Source organism: Aythya ferina, assembly GCF_964211825.1.
Source record: "Aythya ferina genome assembly, chromosome: 13".
NCBI lineage: Eukaryota > Metazoa > Chordata > Aves > Anseriformes > Anatidae > Aythya > Aythya ferina.
The window spans coordinates 19,386,163-19,410,431 of NC_140311.1; the positions used below are offsets into that span (position 1 = coordinate 19,386,163).

General features: G+C 38.4%; 1 protein-coding gene across 2 annotated transcripts in view; it reads left to right on the top strand.

The window, feature by feature from the left end:
- The window catches only part of TENM1 (teneurin transmembrane protein 1), a 1,172,023-nt gene that overhangs the window by 573,018 nt on the left and 574,736 nt on the right, over positions 1-24,269 (top strand). The gene's annotated exons all lie outside the window — the stretch shown is intronic.

Here is a 24,269-nt window from a genome sequence, read left to right on the forward strand (position 1 = left end):
GTGACAGCTTGTTTTGTCCTTGAAGCAGCAGCATCTGCAATGGAAGTTCTTAACCTGGGAAGATAACAGCCAGGCCAGGGTCTGTGTCCCTTTTTCTTCATAAAAGACAATTTTTGTTCTCTATGTAGAAACCAAGTAATTCTGGAAATAGGGAGAGTGTTGTTTGTATCTTGCAGAAGTGACTTTGGGTCCATGTGGTCCAAATATTTGGAGGAAGAATGACTTAGCTCTTTGTAGTACCTCTTCCAAGTTTCTTAGCTCTCTGTAGGATCTCTTCCCCCTTGTACTTTGCAGTAATTTATACATAAGTGTACATTACTGCTGACAAAAGCAATCTCTTGGCTTTCTCCTGGCTGGACACGTGATGGTCAGTGCCATTCCTGTATCTTGCTCCTCAGGCCATGGGATTAGGCTGCAGCTGAAGTTTTAGAGCTTTCCTCTGTACCTACTGGCAAATAGATGCACGTCCCCTGGCTGGTCTGCAGCACTGTGTGTGGTCCAGCTGGCACAGCCCAACAGGAACATGATGAAAAACAGGAGTAGGAAAGAGTAAGATGCTGACTAGTGAAGTTGTGCTGAGTCTGGAGAGTTGAGCTGAGTTTGGGGTAGTTTTCTAGTGCTTGACACTGAGCTGGAAGGCAGCTCTAGAAAACCATAGGTGTAATGTTACAATGCATTATAAGGGAGGAGGCAGCAACAAGGTAACTCATCAGAGTTATCATCTGGCAATTTCTTCAAATATGAGATGTACCATCATAATTTCAGACGAAAGGTAGCTGTTCTGTATCCCTATAGACTAAAGCACTCGGTCTGGGAAGAGGACAGGAGCACTCTCTTTTTCATGTGTGGTACTCTGGCAGACCCATTTTACATTTGTTTATGCAATGCAAGAATAATCCTCTAGCTAAATATTGTCATAAAGAATCTATTGCGGTGGAATACTGTAGCTTGACTTGAGTATCTGTACTTGCAAGCATCCTTAGTTTTGTTTTTTACTTCTACATTATTACAGCATATTTTCATAATTATCCATTGTGCGTACTGAAGTCAGACTTTATCTGACTATTGTCAATAGGAACTTGTTTTAAAAAGAATTTTTTGAGCATCAGATTTATAATGCAAGACCCCAATATTTTGAGAATAGGACTCAACTTCTAAATTATAAATCATATTTTCTGATGGAAGAAGTGACTAAGTATAAAATATGAATCTTGCATGTTACAGTACTTAGCCATGCAATCATTATTTGAAATTCTCTTTCAGGTCTTTACATTTATATTCATTTGGTTTCCTCAAAATGGACATGACTAATACATTATTTAAGGTTTAAAAATTGGAATCCATGTAGCAAATACTGATGTGTTTTATGGTTCAACAGAAACTGATGTAGCAATGAACTTTGTGGTATTTGCCAGCCCACAGGTAAAATGTTCATACTATTTTGATTTGCATATGAGGTCATTGATGTGATTTATTGGATATAACTGGATAACTTTATGCAGGAGAGCAACCAATAGAAAGTCTTAAAAGGAGATGTAACATAGTGCTAATAATCATTCTGGAATCCAATTTACATCCACAAATAGGGGAGGCAATTAACAACATGACTTATGTGATAAGTATTGAGATGTTTAAGCATTCTTCATCAAATGATTAAGGTTAGAAAAGGCCCCCAAGATCATCTGGCCCAACCATCCCCCTACCACAAACACTACCCACTAAACCATGTCCCAAAGCACCAGGCCCAACCTTTTGTTAAACACCCCCAGGGACGGTGACTGCACCACCTCCCTGGATAACCCATCCCAATGTCTGACTGCTCTTTCTGAGAAGAAATGTCTTCAAATTTCCAACCTGTGAAGTTGGAAATCATGTTTTTCTCTTAAGCAAAAAATAACATGTTTTTTAAGGAACAGCTCAACAGATGCAAAACTGCATCTTTTTCTTATACTGTTGTTGACAATATGGGGTTGCACTTGATTGATTTAATTTTTCATTCATCCTTTATAATTTATTTGGACAGGTATGTGGAAAGGAAGTTATTTGGCATTGGAAATAAATCTAAATGGCCCTTGGATATTTTCTGTATATCCTGACCGTGTGAGGGGAGTAGTGTTATGCTCTTTATAATGGTCTTTCAAGTACATGAATATGTATAATTGCAAATTCCAGATGTCTTTAAGTACTTATGAAATTACAGCTTTATCTAACTCCAAGATTGTACAGCAATACATAGTTTCTGGTTAGAGTCAATTCACCTGACCTCCCGTTGCTTCAGAATGTTTCCCTCTGCCACGTGCTTCTTGTTAGCAGCTTTGATCTAACACAGGTTGGTACTACTGAAGTGGTTTGAGATGCACACTGACTAGTTTCATGAGATTATAAAATGAAAACAAAAACAAACAAAGCAAACAAACCTCTCAGATGAAGTAATTTTTTTCCTTCCAGGAGAGAAGGATATTTGGTATTTGTGTGACCTGTGATCATAGTACAAACTATGCCAAAGAAAGCTTTACAAAAGCCTGAGGCTGGTGTAACAAGTGTCTCATCGTTCTTCACACCAAACTAGAAGTCATCTTTATTAACTGTGATCCCTAAGATTTTTCCAACCTTTAAATCATTGTAGAAAACACTGAGTATTTCACAACAGTAACCAGGAAAAGGAAATCAATACCAATATGCTGTCTGCCATGCCTTGCTAAAATTGTTTTTGGTATAGACAATAGGGAATATGAGTAAATCACCCGATTACTCCCTGTATTCCTGTCTTATTCATACAATGCTAAAGAAGTAAACAGAAGAAATTATTAGAAAAGTAATGAAAGCACATATTCCAACTTATTCTGAAGTATTTTGCTGCAAGAGCTCAAATTTCTGGAGCTACTTAACCTTCAAATTTGAGTCTGAATGGATTCAAGAATGATTATAAGTAAATTATAGGAGTACAGTTTTCTTTTGTTCCATTTTGCTGTGGTTCTAGTATAAGGTACAATGGCAAAGCAATTAACTATGTGTACATGTAGAGAAGATATCCAGATCAATTGTTTGAGATAAAACAAGCTTTCAGAACTATTCGTGCAGTTTGGTATTTTATCTTAAATAACATTGGTTATTTCTTCAAAAGTCACCATCAAATTAATAACATTTGATCAAATCTGGGCATCGCTGTAGATTTTCTGTCATTGGGTTCGTATTCAGGTCTCTACAAACACTGTTTCATCAGATAGTATAAACTGGTGTACATCTGACAAGGTTTTAGTAAGGTGAGTTATGCAACTATTTTCTTAATTTTTTTTTTGTTCACTGTCTCTACAAATGCAGCCTTGCTTTAAAAAGTTATGTAAATATATATTTATTAGGATATGCTTTTTTTTTTTTTTTTTTTTTATGGTGATACTAAATTGAACAAAGACTCAATTTCCATGATCTTGAGAGACGTTGGCTTAGAGACTGCCCAACACCTGCCCACCCTGCAAGGTGGACTTTACTCCCCTTCCCACACAGAAAAGGAGACTTTTTTGTTTCACTTGCAGATTCTGCTAAGCACTTCTTTTTGAATTTCTACTCGGTGGAGGCAGAAGAGAGATGCAGCCTATTTTTCACTTATCACTAATCTTAGGTCACTAGGCTATATCATTTGTGACCTGAGACTCCCAAAAAGGTTAGTGCAGATAAAAGGCAGAGACTCACTTAAAGAAAAGAGGTTTTTCACTTCAGCAGTAATAGATTGACACAATAAAAACTAGAATCTTCCTTATGCTGAAATGGAGTTATAGAACATATATTTTTCCCTCAAAGTTGCTGCTTTAGTAGCATTCCTATAATGGATTTTTGTCATCACAGTAGTGTTAATAAATCAAAGAAATGCTGTGTTTCAATTCATCAGGAGCCAGAGTTCTACCTAAGGACTTCTTCAGAAATGACTGCAAAATATTTGTAATGAAAAACAGTTATTAGAAATTAACTCTTCAACAATGACTAAATTAATCACCTATTAGGAAAAAAAAATATTTTGTAATGGAAATGCTCTAAAATACATTTTTCATACATGTTGTGTCCTGATTTATTGTTTGAGAGAGACGTTCCTCTGGTGGTTGTGGTAAAACATTTTCAGCACCATTCATTACTATACATAATCCAATTTATTAAGGAAATGCATGGAATGCAAGAGTACTATACTTACTCTCAGATGTCTAAAAAAAAAATACGCAGTCATATCTGAAATTAGAATTTCTATCGAAATCATGCTTTTCACATTGTGATTTAAAAAAGTCTGGATTTTTCTGCTTTTGTGACCTCATTAAAATACTATAGAGCTAGACAGATACTGCAATCTGCAAAAATAGAATTGTAAGAGCTATGTATAGGAAACAATTCAAGTATATTTAATTGCTGCTAAGAGGTGCACAAGGTACAGATTTTTTTCCATGTGGCACAAGGCTATTGAATTACTTTTATACAAAGAAGCAAAATATTGTGGCTGTTGGTAAAAACTGATCAATACCCTTACTTATTAAGCAAAGTATATAGGCACTGAAGAACCTTCCTTGTACTTAGTGCTTTACATATTTTATACTTGTTAATTGATACACACAGTGAAAGCAACCTGCTTTTTTAAGTGAAGTTTCTACAAATTATTAGGACGATTTTTTTTCCTGTAATTGAAGTTATGCTGTATTTTAAGTGATTTTGTTTTACTTTTTTTAAATATGAGTTGACATTGAGAGATTCTGTGTGGAAATGTATAATTATATCAAATTGTTAGCAAGGGCTAGGGCCTTTAGTCACATTAGCTACATTGGAAGCAATTGGTGTTCAAGGAGAATAAAACAAAAGCATAAATCATGGAGAGATTTGTAAAGCTTAGAACTATGTCTTACAAGGCAAAAAGGAAAACTGACAGCAGTAATGATGCCAGTACCAGAAATTCCCCAAAGTAAGGTTGTTAGGTCTACCTCATGTTCATCCAGGCATATTTCAGATTAGACTCAAAAGCAGTGTATCATTCTATTTAAATGCAACTAGATAGTTTCCAGGCTCATGATAACTCTCAGAGCCAGCTTGTGTGACTGAACTAATCAAACTAATTTGTAACCCACTTGAATAAAGTGAGTCTAGGTTTGCTCAAATCCTACAGAAAGAAATGTGGTTATGTCTCTGGTATTGTCTCCAGCTCTTAGTGACGAGTCTGCTCTCCTGTACCCCATAACATGAGATCCTGCTATAAAGCCTCCCATTTTGGTACACCTACATCCATATAGACATTGGGTTCTTGATCACTTGCGAAGTGCTGTTGTCTTGTTAAACTGTCCAGGCAGTGGTGTCAGCATGGGTTCGTTGTTTTTTTTGTTTGTTTGTTTGTTTTTGCTGGTGGGCTCTGGCAATTAGACTTGCCCATTGGCCTGTCCCCTTACAATTTTTGCAGCAGTTTCCTCCTTCTGTAAGTCTGGAATTGTGTCAGCTTTAAAAAGTGCTTGTGTGTGCCTGTCTTCACCCCGTCCATTTTAGTTTTGTACTTTTGGAGGGGAGGGGTCACCGTTTCCGCTTGTAATATTGAAGTGCAGAAGAGTGGTGCTCTAGTTTCTGATGCTGCTCATTTTGGAGGTGCAGAAGGTACAGCTGGTAATTTGTTCCTGGATAGCTTCAGCTGTCAGTTAATCACAATAACATGTGCAGTGTCTTTGGGTGTTGCTTCAACATCCAACTAGCTTAGAGCTCTATTAGCAGTGTGAAGAAGGAGCTAAAGAGGAAGAAATTAAGTCAATGTATAGTAATGCTTTAGGTTAACTTCACTTCCTATGATGGTGTTTCTGGGTTGTGAAATGAGTTGACCAATGGGTATAAACTGAACTACAAAATTTCAGGATGGCAATTTTCTTGACAAGAACATGCTAAACTATGCAAAGATTCCAATGTTTAGGGTTATCCTTTGCTGGAACACCAAATTAGAAATTAAGATAACTCTGTATATAGCAGAGACTGAGTAAAATGGAATAACAAAGCTTGTCAACAAATCTGTTCTATCTACCATGTAGTCGCAGATTAGGCCCAGATGGCCTTTCCACCAGCATAGCAACTCTGAGGGACTTCCTTGGCTTTGCTCCACTTCATCTCTTCCCAAGGCTAGTACTGGACTTGCTCCCTGCTGGTTTTGCCGATCTCCCTGAGTGTGCTCATGCTACAGCCAACTGTTCTGCCTCATTTCTTCCTTCCCTCAGCCCAGTGCTGCTATGCTGGGACTGGATCCTGTCCCCATGTGCCCATCTGAGCTCAGGGTGGGAGAAGTCTGCTCTGCTCTCCTCTGTATTCCAGTTCACTCTGTTCCAAACTGTAGAAGCCAGGACAAAGTAAATATGCACTTTTTCCTCCTGTTGCCCAGATATGTTTAAAAAAAAAAAAAAAAAAAAAAAAAAAAAGAGCTGCACTTTGTTCGTGCCCTGTAGTTTTTAATTTTTTCTTTGTGTCCCACCCATTGAAGTTACTTAAGGCACAATTTTGCATATGGATTTGGGGATTGATGTCTGGGTCTCAAGATGATTTACCTAATAATGAGAGATACTTTATAAATAGGCCTTCACCTCAGCTAATTTTGTCTGTTTTACAGTATTTTTTTTAAGGTAGTATTGCAGAATACCTGAGGAAATAGATCATTACAGAATCTAATTTCTTGTACTCAGCACTGAATCAGGTCTAAATTTATTTTACGTGACAGATGCAGAGTGAATACTGCAATGTCCTTGGAATTCAGCATGATTTTAATTGGATTCTATATTTTCTAATGCTACTGTGGAACACCAGTTTAAATCCTTGGGATTAAATTTATATGACAGGTTGCCATTCTCACTCAAGTGGTGCATAGTTTTTATTTATTTATTTTGCTTTGTTGTTTCTTGACAAGTAATAAAGCATCGGATCCTTAGTTGCGAAGGTTTTCTTGCTATTTTTTTCCGGAGAGTCCTTATGTTTCAGAACCCTTTTGCTGACACACAGTGAAGTGCAACCACATTCATTGTAAACAAAGGGGCCGACAGTTCTCAAGCTCAGCAAGAATTCTAGTGAGATACAATTTAAGATAAGGAAAGCTTCACTTATGTAATAAAAAATAACCCCCGGTAAATGAGACTTGTAATGCATTATCCTTTTTAGCCTTCCACTGGGCCCATAATTATGCAGAATATCTAATGTACTCTAATAATCTGATTTTAACTCACTAGTCTTTAGTCTTTCACTTTATATGGAGACTAAAATACTACAACCCAGTGGATTAGAAAATAACAACACTGATTACTTAACTGTAATAAATAAACAGTGCTGTAAAGGTGAAGATAAAACATTATGAACAAAGCATTATGAACAAAGTATGAAAGTAAATTAAAATGTTAGGAAACAGGTGTGAAGAGACTTTGACAATAGGTTCATACTTTTCATTATGGCATTATTGTGGTTTCATGTCCCAGTCAAAGTCATTTCTACTGGCAATAAGAAGGTAGATAAAAGTAAATCATTTCTAGGTTAATGATCATATTATTAAAAATTAAAAAATAAAAAATTAAATAAACAAGGACACCTTTGGAAAAATATAATTACTGTAAGTTAAATTTTAAAAGCTCATTAGCTGGGGAGTATGAGATTTTTAAAATATTGTTTGTCCCTCTGTCCTAGGCAGCAAGCCTGGTTTAATTTCCAGTGTATAGTACTCCTGTATGTTTGCTAATACCCAGTGGAGTGCATTAACTCTTACGATTGCTTAAATTGATTTCACTGTTTTATCAGTTACTATTGAACAAATGAAAGGATGCTGATGAAGCACTCAACTGTAGGCTTGTCTGCAAAGTTTCTCTTGGAGTCATCCCCATATGAATGATTTCATACAGCACAGAAATAGTTTTATGTATATATTGACCTTGAAAGAAACAAAACCAGGGCTTGGTATTGAGGTTAGGTACATCACGATTTGCCTTGCAAAGAGAAGGCTCTATTGAGGGGGTCACCAGCCTGCATCCTCAGTGTCAGTGTGTGATGGCCACAGCTGGCTGGCAGATGCTGCCTGGCCACACCTTCCCCTCCTCAGCAAAAGAAACCAAAATGGAGAAGTCTGTGGTAGAGAGAAAGACAGGAAGATGGCTTAGTAGTTACTGGCATGTGCAGATAGACACAACTTGGGGACAATTAGTTTATTGCCAATTAAAACCAGATGGGCCCAGTCATGGCCTGAGGTGGGGCTGCTGATACCTGCTGTGACAGGCCTGGGGCAGCCGCGGCCTGTTCTCACAGCACCCTGCAGCCCGCAGTGTGTCTGCACCCTTACTGTGGTGAAACAGGTACCAATTTTGATCACAAAAGTTTAAGATAAAAACTTGTGCTTAGTTGCAGAAAAAAGTTGCTTCATTTGCAATCTTAATGCTATTTTAAAAAAATATAGAGTATTAGCCTGTAGCTGCATCAGATTTGCGCTTTTAGATTTAAGCGTAGACAGCTACGTGTAAGAAACAGACTTCTCATGGGTGGTTGTTATCCCAGATGCATAATTAAAATGACAGCATTGTATGGATACAAAGCAAATGAACTTTAGTTTGGTTTTGATAAATAGCTTTATTTTAATGTAGGACTACCGTTTATAAACCGTGTGTGTGTCTATTCCTTCCTTGTATTTTTAAAGTGCTTTAACTCTGTCCCCTTCCAATGTAGCTCTTCTCATGTGACCAAAGTCCCTAATCCTTTTCTACCTGCAGTTACTACACGTGAATAGATCCCAAGTGTTAATGACAGAAACTTAAAATCCAGGTATGCACTGTGGGCATTCCCCGGCTCTGCCCGCTGCAGCAAACCCCACATTGCCTCAGGGGCCATGTGGGGAGCAGCCCATTTCCTCGGGTCCTGTGGGGAACAACAATTCATTGCACATCTGCAAATCAGTACAGCCCCATGACACGCAGGGCTCTCCATTCAATGGACCTTTGATTTTGACCTGTAAAAATGATTTCTTTCTTCAACAGCTGTTAGAAATTTTTGACAGGTCTTTTCTGTAGGCCATTCATAATTAAGGGCTAACTGTTTCTATTTTTTACTCCATACAAACTATGTTTGCATTTGGTCTCAGCACTCCAAGTTATTAAATTGTATAATAAAGTCCCTTGCTGTGCCTTTAAATCTGATAAGCTGTGAATTTTGAGACCCCTAGCGAGTTTGTTCAGACTTGAGTTGTCTGTAGATACAAAACTGTAGCCACTATAGAACATGTAATATTTATCTTTAGTAAATTTTGTCCTTCAATAAAATGTAGACTAGCTGTGAAATACTGTCTCTTCAGGGCTGAGCACACTTTTTAAATGCAGGTGCTAGACCAAGATTTTAAAACACACCTTGCTTTTTTTGTTTGACAGACTTGTGAAGAAAAATCATGAAGGGAAAAAATTATAAATTTTATGTCTCGTGTTTGACTTCTTACCTCATTACTTGTTTCATTATTCCAAGGTATGAGTTTTTGGAACAAAGGAGACAGGATAACGGCCTGCATTAGCAAGTCATTCATTGCGATCTGTAAAGTCCACTAGATCACAACAGCTGATGTTGAGATCCCTATAACTGTGCTATATTTTGGCTCCACTCTGTTACTTTAAACTGGATTTGGTCCGGTCCCCAGTATTCTTTCCAGCATGTGCTTTTGAAGCTGTGCAAAAGACAACTCATTGGTTTGGACCCGCATGTCTTCCTTAGGAATGGAAGCAAATTGATTCATCCTTGCATGGCACTTCCAGTTCATTTTCCTTTAGAACAGTTTGCATATGGCAAACCACTCTGCAAACTTAGCCAGCGTATGGTGAGTGGAAATGGTTGAGATGCACAGAAGAACTGCTGTAAAACTCCCAATTCCATGTTTTGTGTTTGGGCTACCTAAGTGTTTGTGGTCCCTCTAACACAGGGTCTCAATCTCTGTGACTATCTGCTTAGAGTCTGCAGCACAGAGCTTGCAGACCAATGTTTTATGGTGCTTCTGAGGTGTTCCTGGTTCTGTGGAGTTGCTTACTGTTTGCACCTGCCCCTGTAAAATCATTCCTAGAAAAGCGTGAGGGAGTGTTGGGAAGAGATGAAGACGGGAGTTCTCTTAGTTAAGAAGTTTCTCTATGTGGTCAGGCAACTGCAGAAACTTTATACTGCTGAGTTCTGGGTTTCATCTCTTTGTCGGAGCTTGTAATGAGATGCTCAAAAGGAAGCTTGCTGACAGTCTTTAATGGTGACCGTATTGAAGACTTCAAATGAACCTGAATCAGAGGTTTTGTGTCCCTTTATAGCAGACAAAGTAGCTAGAATTGAGGGTGAAGTTCTCATTATAAGATTTATTTTTTTTTCTGTAGCGGCTTCTCAATCTAGGACACATGCACCTAATATGCCTGTCTTGCTGGAGAGCAAAAGGTGCTTAAATGTTTGGGGCAAGAGAGAGATGCTTTGAATGAGCAATAATGAAAGGCAGGTCACAAAACTTCACCAGCTTTTTTCTCTGATGCCTGGTCTCTTCATTCCTTTCATCTCCTTGTTATTTTGTCTTATAGTTAGACTGTAATTAATTACAACTTTGTTAGATATCAGAGGCGTAATATGTATAGGTTACATTGAACACAGCGGCATTAGGCTCTCTGGGAGCTCTTTGTTTTCATTTGCCATCTAAATTATAACAGAATATTGCAAGTAGCCTTTAATGAAATTCCTATGTTGTCTCCTGCTATCGTTGAATAGACTAGTTCATGCTGAAACAATTATTTTGGTAAGTTGTCTCATACTGCCTAAGGATATGGTTTGATCATTCATGCAGCTGAAGGGATTGATCATAGTCCTTGTGAAGAATCCCTCAATCTGTGCTTGTTTATTGCATTTCTCGTCTTCCTGCTAACCACTTAAGGCCTGATCAACTTGGTAAAGATCTCCTATATCTGACAAAGACAAATGCAGTATTTTCTATGGTTCTTTACCATTATCAAAATAAACCGTGTGCTGCAGCAGTATGTGTTTAACCATGTCAGTCATAATGCATTTAGGGCATTTCAAATTCACTTTTTTTTTTTTTTTTTTAAAAAAAAAAAAAAAAGGTTATTTTCTTGCCCTTTAAAAGTTTTTGAGCATGTGAAAGTAGGAAGGAAAAGCTGGCATTGATATTGAAAATTAGGAAACTATTTCTATGAGTCCTCCCGATCAGTTAATCCAAAGCTTGAATGTGTGAATATGCAAAGAATGGAGTATTTTGTGCCATCTCTCTTGTCTAAATTGTTTTAACTTCCTTCCAGGAAGATTTAATGTACCACAGAGAGCAAGGACAACTTGTCCCTAGCCCTGTTGGAGGGCAAACATGTTAAAGGAGAAGACAGTTCAGAAGGAGCAGGTAATGGTCTGCACAGTTTTGTGTAGCATCAGCATTACTCTGGATTTTGGTAATATTTTTCATGATTATTTTAGGATTTCATTTCTGTTTCATGCTTTGGAAGCTCCTTGCTTTCACAGCTCTGAAAAAGAACTTCTGAGCTTGACTCAGGCTCACAGCCATTTAATCTCCAAAATGGACCAGAAACGTGCTTGCTATATGGCAGATGACTGATGTGTTAGGAGAGGCCATGTCTCTCTTTAGTGGTAAAGGCAGTAGAAAGTCTGAACTGATAAAATTTGAGACCTGGCAACTTTGCTAGGCAATGCTCATATATGCTCTTAACAGGTAAGTCTGATACAGCCGTAACTTTTTTTTTTTTTTAATTGAACCAGGTATATCTGATCCTTAACAGAATATGTTGATTATAAAGCAGTCTATCCTAGCTATTACGATAGCTTAAATTAGAATAGTAGTAGTAAAGTAGTAAATTGAAAAGAATGTTAAGTGGTATTGATTATATAATAGCCTTTACATCAACACAATCAGCAACAAGTACACAGAAATGAAAAATTCCCTTTCCTTCTGAAAAAGGAGTTCATGGGAGTACGAGTGAAATGAATAAAATGGAGTGGTAGGCTTTTCATAATATAACCACTATAATTACGTTAAATTTCAATGTCCCCCACTGTTGTGCTTTCACAATGAATATTGGGATGGTAATTTTATGAAGTAAAATGTTACTTTCTTCCTCAATGTCATTTTTTTATGCTGAAAGTGACCATTTGCAGAAAACTGTAGCTGAAACAATTTCTAATCTGTTTGGTGTTAAGTATTACTTATTTGTTTATCAACTACTTATTTGTTTATCAACAGTAAGTAGCCGTAAACAGCTACTGCATTGACAGGCTTATACCACAAATCATTGGTGTTTGAAGACAAACATGAGTACTTAGATCTAAGCAAAATATATTTTTTTTAATGGTTAGCAAAGAACTGTGTTCAAAGTAGCATGAGGATGTTGAAAAGTATGGTGCGTGCCTTAGTTTACAAATTCCTTGGGGGATACAGGCATGACTGCTTTTGACTGCATGACTGTGTTAGAGAGCTCTGACAGGTGACTGCCTCTGTCCATGTGATGGTTCTTCCATAACTCCTGCTGCATCCTGACGTGAAAGGGTTTGTTTAATGACTGGTAAAATAAGGAAGTCATACGCACATGCTCAGTTAGTGCAACGGGGCTCTTTTCTTATATTTACACTGCCATTATTACCTGTGAGTCAGTTTGGGTTGATGTAATTGAGAAAACATTTGGTCCTTGTTCAGGGTAGCAATAGACTTAATGAGGTTATGTGGAGCTGAAAGCCAGTGTTAATGTCTATGTATTTGAGCAATTTCTCCCTGAAGAAGCACCATTTCTATTTTTGCCGTGAGAAACAGAGGCCTGAAGAAACCATATGAGGTCTTTTGGCTGGCTTAGCTAATTATACAGAAACCTAAGATTTATGCTTGTATTTTCATAGGAAATCAGCAAATCCCCCTTTGTGTGTCTTGGCTTTGATGGAATTATTTAATATCAGCAGCATATTACAGCATAGTAAATATTTTATGCTTCACAGAGAAATAAACGTAGTGTAACTTGTGACATACATACTAACTTGGCATGACCTCTTTGTCAGACTTTCTACTAACATAAAAAATAAACTACTTAACAGATGCTCTATTGCTAATCTCAGGGGTTTATTGCTTTTACATGTTTTTATGAAGACATTAATTTTCTAAAAGTATTCTTCCTGGAGTATTCTGAAGCCTTTTCAGAAATTAGCAGTTATCAGTCTAACACACTGCACCTCCTGGAAATGTCATCAACAGTCCTATTTCACCTTATTTTGAGGAGTCTGTTCATCTTGCATGAACTGTACAAGTACTTCTTAGGAGTTTTCAAACTAATTTGCGTATAACGCATGCATATTGGCCCTGATAATACTGTATTCTTTATTTAGTTTGTATATTAGTTTTGCAAAGAGATTCTAGAAGATAACTCTTGTGAAATTTAAGTGGATTAGATCAGTTTGTTACGTAAGAAATGCTCTTTACAACTCTTCTATTTAAGCATTTCTTTCTTCGGTTGTAGGGAGCGTTGGAGCTTTTGTTATTCTTGCTATTCCAAAACTGATTTGGTAATAACAAGAGTGTATTTCGCCATCTATATTTAAGTTGGTTTATGTAAAATATTTCAATAGCTTGGGCTCTTTCTTTACCTTTAGGGGCAGATTTCAAAGATACCCAGTAGATCAGAAGGCTGTGTTCCACATGAATGTCTGCATATAGCAAATCTTGAATTTATTTTGTTCCAACAGTGTGCATGTGATCTCAAATGCCTTTGTAACAGGAAGCTTAAAGTCATGCTGTCAAGATTGTGAAATCTAAATTTTATTTTGTCTCATTTTTGCTCTACTCACATTTCTTGGAAACTTATGTCTGTTGTCTAGCCAGATATATACTGTTTGTTCTTCTTTCTTTAGCTATTATTTTTAATAACAAAACAAAATTAGAGGCTTTGTGGATAGAAGCATGAATGGCAAGCATGTGATTCAGTGAGAGAATGAACTTAGAGCTCAGCAAATAGAGACTCAGGTGTATTTTTTCATTCTTCTGACAAGAGTAAATTACGGTATTTTTTATATCTATTGTACCGTCAGTTATACGATATGTGAAGCTTGATATATTGAGCTTATGTACCCATTTTTTTGATTTATCTAGATAGTGTATTCTTTGTTAGGAAAAAACTAAATCTAGTACTGTGTCCTGTATAGGATGAGAACACAGACAATGTTAAAGTGGATTTTTCTCACTGTCCTTCCTGGCTTTTGTTTTGAAGTAGATCTTGTGATTTCTGTCCTCTGTTTTGACCCTTGAACTGCAGGCCAGACCTGACAATAGGTGCTTTGTGTCCTCACAATTTTAAACTGTTAAATCCCCAGCTATAGTGCATTGGAGGACTTTACACGCCCCTGTCAAAGGTGTTGCTGGAGCAGGTGTTGGGGACTATCACGGATGCAAAAACTTAAGGCACAATTTTTCTGACAGCTCAGCAAAAGCAAAATCCTCTCAGAAGCCTTTGTTGTTTCTTCCATTACAGTTGCATTTTGCAGAAGAGGTGTGGTAGGGAGGGCTTAAATCCTATTATCCACTATCCATGGCAGAATTTTACTGCATCTGACTGCCCATTTTAACAGCCATAGCTAAAGTTAAGAAAAGATCTGTTTCTGTAAAAGAATTATCTCACTAATTTTTAAATGATTTCTATGGCTTCTGCATTTCTACTTTACTTTTTAAACAGTAAATATTAGGTAACTTGGGATTTGAAATAGGTATTTTCAGGAGAAAGTCTGCATTTGTTATTGCTTTGCTCTGTTTACTTCTGGTGTCCGCTAGATCAAAAGTGGCATTATGTAACTGTGAGAGAGAAAGAGGAATATATTATTAGTTCTCTACTTTGCTGTAAGAGTGCGTGTCTACATGGGCAAGTGCTTAAGCCAGGTGCCTGCCCTGCCTGTGCTCTGCGTCAGCAGGATGTGCTGCTAAGCCTCTCAGGAGCATAGGCTGTCTGGGTTACATGTACAGGCTTAACGTGGGAAGTGCAGTTAAAGAAAAAAAGTTATGTTAAAACTCAGCAAGTCACCATGGTGTCATTCTACATCATAAATCCTCTACTTGAAGTTTGGTTGTATTTGCTTTTTGAACAGAACTTGAGACCTGGCTTTGCACTTTGAAAGCTTCAGAGCAAACTGGGGTGCTTGTTCGCATAACTTTCTGGTTTGATTCAACACCCCAGTGCTGAGGGCCTTGAAAATCTGTCTTACTGCTGGGAATGCTTCTTGTTCTTCCCACAAAAAGATTGGGTATTACTAATTCATTTTCCTTGCTTGCTGCCACATACTCTTCTCTTGCCCATTCATACCCAGTGGTGCAGGGAGTGGCAACAGGATCTTCTATCTGTTTCAGCTCAGGTGCCTTCTCAAGGTAACAAAAGCTTTCTTTCCATCTACCATCTGATATCGGTAGTGGAGAGGAACAGTAACTTCTTCCCTTACTTGATAACATCTATCTTTTCACAGAATCACAGAATCACAGAATTTCTAGGTTGGAAGAGACCGCAAGATCATCGAGTCCAACCTCTGACCTAACACTAACAGTCCCCACTAAACCATATCCCTAAGCTCTACGTCTAAACATCTTTTAAAGACTTAGAGGGATGGTGACTCCACCACTTCCCTGCGCAGCCTGTTCCAATGTCTAACATTTTGTTAGTGCAGTGGTGAAATGCCAGTTCTCCAGCCGTTTCCATTAGTAACAAGAGAGATGTTCCCATGAGAAGAAAGCTGTTGCAAGCTGTTGAAGAGCAACTTAGATGTGAGAAGCACATTTAACTAATGGTTTGGCAAAAAAACAGAGGTTTAAGATATACATTGGCTTAGTTCAGTGCTATGGATTTTCTCTGAGTTATCCTATGATCAATGTTTCCCTTGAAAGTAATTTATCTGAGCATGAAAACATTACAATAAATAAAAAAAATCCTACGGTGTCAATGCCAAACTGTGATGAATTCTGAAGGCACCCCTTGAACTGTAATAGACTTTCTTCCCACCCCTTGAACTGTAATAGACTATCTTCCCACCCCTTAAACTGTAATAGACTTTCTAGCAAAACCAGGATCGTATGCGCTGACGATTTGTGTGTGCAAAGGCATGTGCCAGGTGGCTGGCAGCATTCGTCCACGTGAAGGACTTCTTCCACAGAAAGGAAGAAGTGGTAGTCATATCCGTCTGTCCTCAGTTAGTAGAAAGATCCTGTCATAGATAACTAGAACACTGCAAAAAAAATGATACCAAATTAGAAGGTGTTGTTTTGCTAATTAGCAATAGTACAACATAAAGTTTATATTTCATCTGTGTTAGGCAGATGCTCTTACACAGAAATCACTTAAAAGTAGGCCTGAGTCTGGAATCAACTTCCATCTCCGGTTTTAAACACTGTAAGTTTAGTGGGTAGTTCTGCTTTTTCATTGTTGTCTTTATTCCTTTGTTGTAAAGTAATTCAAGATGAACATTAAGTAAAAAAAATCTCTAAACTTCCTTTTCTAGCTAGCAGATATGCCCCTAGCTGTGCATCTTCACTACACTTTCAGTGTGCATAAATTGCCAGGGTTCCTTCTAAAGTTGGTTTCCCAGCATAGTGAGGCACTGGGGTGCGCTTTGAGGTTCTGGCGTGCTTGTACTGCAGTCTTCTGATGAGCAGTGGCCAGCTGTAATTGCAGGCGGATGCCAAGGGGCAGTTCCAGGAGCAATGCAAGGGGCACACCAGGCCCCAGCATGACGATTGGGCAGCAAGCTAGTGAATGATTCATCTGGGCAACGTTTGTACACCTTTGTGATTGGCTTCTATGCTTTATTAATGCTTCTGTTATTAGATCCACGATCAATGTTTTTTCTCCAAGGGTTTGCATGCAATGAAATTATGATCTGTTGCTACAGCCCTCCATTAATTCTCTGTCCGCTCGGAGAAGCAGAGTCTCCTTCCTCCCATTCCTGCCACAGCACAACCTAATGCCTTGGAAAAGGACATGCTTTGATGTAGTCCTTTGTGATGGTTCAAAATGCTTCCCTCTCCCGCTGTGATATATTCTTTCCCTCCTGGAACTGCAATTCTGACACGTCCAAACATGGAGCATGAAAGGTTTTCTAAAATGCTGCCTCCTGTGCATCAGCAAAGAGTCTGTCAGGATCTGCTCTGTGGTAATAGCAGGGGGGTTCTTAAAGGTGAAAAAGGCAATTTGAGATTTTGAAAAATGAGGCCACTTGGTTAGATACTTGACTCACTTGAACCTCAAGGACAGTTGGACACACCGAGATTTGTCGCTGTGTCAGACAATAAAGGCAGTAGGACCAGGCCTTCATGTCTGCAGAGTGGCCAGAAAACAAGCCTGAAGGCTCTTCTAGGTGAAGCCGCTGTGTATAAGGATTTGCAGTTGGTTTGCATGTTGCTGAGATAATAGCTAAATGGGCAGCTCTGGAAAAAGAGCTAAAACTAAACCTTGAACTTGCGTGCATGCTGCGGTTACATAGCACTGTGTCAATGCTGCTCTGACAGCTGGGGGCTAAGAACCCCTACTGCGAGGGGGTGCAGCCACTGCATCCTGTTGCTCATGGATGCTGTTTGTTTGTTTGTTTTTTTCAGTCCAGTGAAAAGTGACATGTGACCACCTCATTTAATGGTAGTCATCTTAAAAAAGAGCTGACTCTTCAAAGTGGGTCTTTTAGTACCTACGGATTCAGTTCCGCTCATTTTTTGCTAAGGCAGTATGTGGCTTGTGTAGTTCGGTTTATTACACCAACTCTGTCCACTGAACTTGATGTTTTTCTTTACTATTTATGTAACAATCTATAAAATATTAATAAATGAGTTCCTTTGTTTTGCTCTGCAGTGCACGTAGATGGTATTACGAAATCATCCCACTTTGCTTTTCCCTAGTCTCTGTGCTGTTTAGCTCATTAGTACTTAGTTCATGCAAATGAGGTTGGTCTCCACTGAAAAATAATTTCTCAGTTGGAAGCCCCACATTGTCTTTGATTCACTGCCTCCATGACCTATGGTAGATGCTGCGGCTTTGGAGGGTACAAATCAGTACAGTGTACTGGGAGGTGAAAAGGGAAGTTTGCTGAATAGGAAAAGTAAGAAATGGTTTCCATATAAAAATAATTATGAAGGCTTTTTATACAAGACCCTATTAGATGCAACCCTGATGTGCCCATGCTATGTGCAGAGCAGAGAATCTGCATAAAATCTATGGTATTCCTTTTAGTCTCAGAAAACGTTGTTTTTCTGTGCTGTATCAACAACAGAACATTTCCAGTAGTTTCTTTTTATAATTGGGCTGAGCCATTTACAATTCAAATGTAATCTGCTGGCAGTATTGCCCAATAATGGTTTTCTTTGTCCATTCCAGCACTAAATTCAAAAACAAATCTTTCTAACAACATTATGCCATAGGGGCACATACCTTACAAATACCACGATTCTTGAACTGTGTATTGCTATTTTGTGGTTTATCAATGGAAATGTTTGCTTTTAAAACTTTTATATATATATATATATATATATATATATATATAATTTGCACATCATTGTGTCACTGTCATTTATCTTTTGTTGGTCAGGCAAAAATGGAGGTGTGGGCTGACAACTTTAAAATGATGCATTTTAAATGCATCAAAGCATCTTTTTTCGGTATACAATAACCACTGGTGTATACATTCACTTTGTAATGGATAGGGTGTGGTGGTTTTACTCAGGTGGGCAGCCGAGCTCCACCACAACCGCTCTCTCACTCCCCCTCTCCTCAGAGAGGAAGGGGGAGAAAATACAACACAGAGAACTCGAGGTTTGAGATGAGAAAGGTTTAATTAAAGGGAAAGGGAATGGGGAGGAAAAACAGAGACAAAAGAAGCAATCAGTCCGTGTGGAAGCACAGAGAGAGAAAAAATTATTCTCTACTTCCCATCAGCGAGCGGTGTTCGGCCACGTCCTGGGAAGCAGGGCCTCAAACGCGTAGTGGTTGTTCAGGAGGAACAGCCCCCTCCCCCACGAGAGCCCCCCCTTTTATTGCTGAGTGTGACATCAGGTGTTATGGAATATCCCTTTGGTTGGTTTAGGTCAGCTGCCCCAGCAATGCCCCCTCCCCATCACTTGCCCACCCCCAGCCTGCTGGCTCTTGGGGGCTTGGAAGGAGTCCTGATGCTGTGCCAGCACTACACAGCAATAGACACAACACTGGAGTGATATCAGTGCTGTTCCAGCTACGAGTGCAGAGCACAGCACTGTGTGGGCTGCTGCCGGGAAAAGGTGACTCCAGCTCAGACAGACCCAACACATAGGGGTAGGGATAACTTCTGACCAGCTGGCTTGGGATATTTAGGTGTATTTTCTCATATTAATTCTTTCTTAACAGTAGCTTGCGAACATTTTTTACCCATTACCTGCAGGTCCCCATAGTCATATGGAGTTGGAGGTTTTGGAAAATTGAGTTGGCTGAGGGAGGGTAGAAAGAATGCATGTGGAAATTTGGTCGTTGTATCTTTGTACATCTGATCCATTTTTCTCACATATGTGTGTCTTGATTATTTTTGTGTGCTACAGGATAAATAACATTATGGAAGAAGAAAATACTGTCTTTTCATGTGAGAATATGGTTGCAGCAATGAAGGCCTGAATGTTGTCTGGCTTAAGTTGGGGCCATTTACATGTATTTTTTAACAATGACTTTGTTGTAGATGAAATACTGAGGACAAACCAGTCCCAATAAACAGGAATTTTGCTGCAGAAAGAAATGAAATAGGATTTGGCTCATAATCCAGTTGCTTTGCCTTTTTCTCTAATAAACTGTCTGTAAATGAAAAAGAAACCAACTGGTTTTTAATTCATTCCTTTATCTGGCATGGATGTAATTAGCTTTTGGAAATGTGGTACTTTGGAGACCTACGCAACTTCTGCACGTGATTCATAGTAAAAGAGATAAATGCTTTAAAACTTGTTGGAAAACTTCATCCCTTTTTAGTGAATTTTCCTTATTTGCCCGACTGATTGTATGAACATTAGCAATAATGCAGAGAATAGTCTAGTGACTTCAATTAAATTATACCTCATTTTATTTTCTCTTTGAAACTATGTTTTATATGCAAAATAATTTTTGGTAGCACTCTTTAATCCCAATTTTACCAGTTTGGTATTCATCATGCTTAAAATCAGTTTCAGCACTGGCTTTCTGATCAGGTCGATATGTATTTGCAAGATTGACCAATGTACTCCTCCCTCCTGTTAAAAGTAAATATATTTCTGGAGTTTTCAGTGAGAAATTTGACACCTTGCTTTAGAGATTTCAATTTTTAATAAGTATGCTAAGAAAAAAGTGAGATGAGAATTTAATAGCTAAACAGATGGGTATTGGGTTATTGCGCTGTAATCATCAGGAAGGTCTTAGCCACCTCTTTTACTAGGGTTAAGTCCGTAGATGAATCTACAGAATATGCTGAAGCCTAAATAAAATAGATTTAACTAAAATCAAGCTGTTAGTTATTCCACATTTTAACGTAGCAAATTGTCACTGTTTTATATGTTCATCTTTTAAAGCTGGTGCCATGATAGAAATGCAACCAAAATAGAGGGAATATCAAATTTAAGTGATGAGAATGTGAGTGACTGGTATCAACAAATAACAGTTCAGGCACTCTTTCTATAAAGACTAGTTACCTACAGTTCAGCAGACAACCCCAGTGTCTATTCATATACACTATGGATTTGGTAATGAAAAAATATTTACTGTTGTGATTGCTCCTCAAGGATTGAGGAGTTGGTAAGGATCAAGTGTTGGTAAGGGACAAAATAAGCCTTATGGGAACCTTGTGTGGCCTCTAGACAAAGTTGAAGATCATTTCATTGCCTGAGATACGTTTCAGGATGCTCCTGCCTCTGTACCCAATTTAATCTGCTCTTTCTTCTGCCTTATAGCACGATTTTTGATAGCTAAGAGATAAACGAGAGCAGTAGTCTTCCTTATCAGGTCTTTAAAAATCATGAAATATTCATCTGATTAAAGGGAACCTTAAATCTTTTGGAAACTACAACACTGACCATAAAAGGATCTGGAGGTTCAAAAGTATTGTAATAATGTGATCATCAGGTGCATGTTGTGTTCCTTGTGGGGAAAAAAAAAAAAAAAAAAAAAAAAAAAGTACATCAATGATTAAAGAAAATAGATTATTGGTTTTCTCTAAATATTTCTAGTTTGGATATGGGATTTCACCAACAGGAAAAGAAAAAAAAAAAAAAAAAAAACCAACAAAAAGCCTGCCTGCAATTTCTGTCTATTGTGGTATGCAACAGGAACAGCTCCATGGGCCTATCTCCACCTCCTGTCACTCTGTCTTCACAGAGGCCATCTTTTAGTGCATGGAACTCAGGAGCATCCCAGGGGACCCTTTCTCTATGCTGAGGAAAAGGTTTTTTAACCCATGCAAAAGATACATGTAAGAGCCCATGATTATTTATTCAGGCTAAGGTTTCAATCCAGCCTTATTTATTTTCTCAATTCCCCATGCACTAGATAGCCTTTCTTCCATCTGTAACATCCCATTTCCCTAAAGACAGTGCATCTGAAGCTCCATCCTTCCTACACACAAGATGAAATGGCCATGTCAGGTGGGAGAGTTGACATATTTTCTTTGAGCCTTGATTGTCCCCCTTTTTTCCACCCTTTATAGAATAGAAAAAGAAAGGAGATAGAGCTCAGCACACTGAAATCTTCATGATGTGAACCTTGGGAAAACCATTAGGATAGATTCTGTAACTAAAGATAATGAGGAGGATCCATGTGAGCTGTTTTTTTTTTGTTGTTGTTTTTGTTTGTTTGTTTGTTTGTGTTTGTTTGTTTTTTTTTTGTTTTTCCTTAGAAGTACTGTTTTTCCATTTCAACTTTTACTAATTTGCAGGGCTTACTTTGTTACTATCATGTGGCAGGAGCAGAGTGAGGCAAACCAAAACCTTCCATAATCAACTTGCTAGAATTGTGAGCTGAAACTTGAGCAGAAACCAGTTGACTGATTAATTCAGAAGAAGCACTCAAAGGCAGACTGTTTTCCTTTGTGCTTCTTACGCTTTTACAAGGCCACTGAATATGAAAATTTAATAGTGCAGCTCTGTATAATACAGAAGTATGCTTTAAGAAAATGAAAGTGAAATACTAGGTATAATGAGCAGAATACTGAGTTCATCTGGGAAAAAAAAAAATAAAAAAGTAAAAACTATTTTCTCTGATATTCAGGTTTTTAAAACAAACAGTACTTGTTGCGAGTTAAGCACTCTGGTTGATTATTTTCAGAATGCCTTCTTGGAATTACCATCCAATATACAACATCTGAAACTGGACATCTGATATCTGAAGGGTGTTTTTGTTGTTGTTGTTCCTTTTAGCATCTGTATTAATAGAAATTACTTTGCCCTTAAGTCCTTTTGCCATAAGATGACTCCATAGTGCGGTGTGTCTTACAAAGGAAGCTTGACACTCAGGAGTCCCCAGTCACTTGAATTTTTGTGTAGCCCAGGATAAATTTATGCCCTTGATTTCTAGAGAATGAAGGGTTGAATGTTGGGTTGGTCCTAGTATGCGTCTCTGCAGAAACTGTCTAATAGAATTTTTGATGATGATATGTTTAATAAAGACAAGTCATAATATCTTACGTATCAAGTACTGCATTAATAGTATACGTCCACCTAAATATCACTGATCTTGAGAAGCCATCTAGCTGATATGAGAAGAAAAAGCCACATTTGTGTTTTCCAAATTTTGCATATTCCCAAACTGTGAAAGCTACTATTAGTAGCATGTGATATTTTTTCTCTGAAAGGGAGGAATAGAGCTGACAAAACTTCCCTTAAAGGGTTGGGAGAGAGGCCAGTCTTACCTGAACTCAGGCAAGATCCAGCTAAGAGGAGAATCTTTTAGAGGGATCAGGTGGACTAATAGAAATGTTCTTAGTTATAGCAGAAGTACTCCCTGCTTTCACATTTGCTTGCAAAAGCAGTTTTTCTCCTAGGATTATGCCTTTACATTTTGATAATCAGGTGGCAGGCTCCAAATTGGTACTATCTGGCTGTGTATTCTCAAGACTACAACATCCTTGGAAAACACTATTAACAATGCTTTTGCTGAGAGAACTTGGCAAGAGATGTCACTTTTATTAATAAAAAATAAATTGTTGACATTATAAAACTAAATTCTTCAGCACTATGTAATATATATTGTTGTGCAGAGAAGGGCGACGAAGCTGGTGAGGGGTCTGGAGAACAAGTCCTACGAGGAGCGGCTGAGGGAGCTGGGCTTGTTCAGCCTGGAGAAGAGGAGGCTCAGGGGTGACCTTATTGCTCTTTACAGATACCTTAAAGGAGGCTGTAGCGAGGTGGGGGTTGGCCTGTTCTCCCACGTGCCTGGTGACAGGACGAGGGGGAATGGGCTTAAGTTGCGCCAGGGGAGTTTTAGGTTGGATGTTAGGAAGAACTTCTTCACTGAAAGGGTTGTGAGGCATTGGAACAGGCTGCCCAGGGAAGTGGTGGAGTCCCCATCCCTGGAGGTCTTCAAAAGACGTTTAGATGTAGAGCTTAGGGATATGGTTTAGTGGGGACTGTTAGTGTTAGGTCAGAGGTTGGACTCGATGATCTTGAGGTCTCTTCCAACCTAGAAATTCTGTGTGTGATTCTGTGTGATATATGATGCAGGAGAGCTTTGGGGGTGGGTGTTACATTGTAACAGAAGAACTTTCTCACCCTCTGGTGAACTGTTTTGCTGCTCTTGCACTAAACCCTACCTCAAATTCAAGTACTGTGAGGAATGTTAAAGTACAGGATACTGGGTAAATCTCTACAATATCTAATTTTGGCTTTCTAATCAGAGTAGCAAGAATGGTGAAGGGACTCTGCCACTGCATGACATTAAATGCAGCCTGTATGTGCCTAGTGTTATCTGTGCTGGCCTTGATTTTTGAAAGTAGAGCTATCAACAGTCTGATGCCTCTAAATGGACTTGCTATGAAGTGTAATCTGCTTCCTTCTCTCAAAGCGTAAATGCATACCGATAATGACCTTCTGAGAGCTTTTCATTAACTTTGTTTAATGTTAAGTGACATTTGGGAGCACCCACCCTAATATAACTACCTCTTTCCCTAGCCAGAGTTCAAAAATGGAAACTGAATTATTCCTACATGTTGCCTGTGGCTGAAGGTGTATTACCAGGGTGGCAGGTATCACTTCAAAACTTCACAGCCTATCTGACCTCCATTCTGACTGAGCTGGAATTTAACTTTCT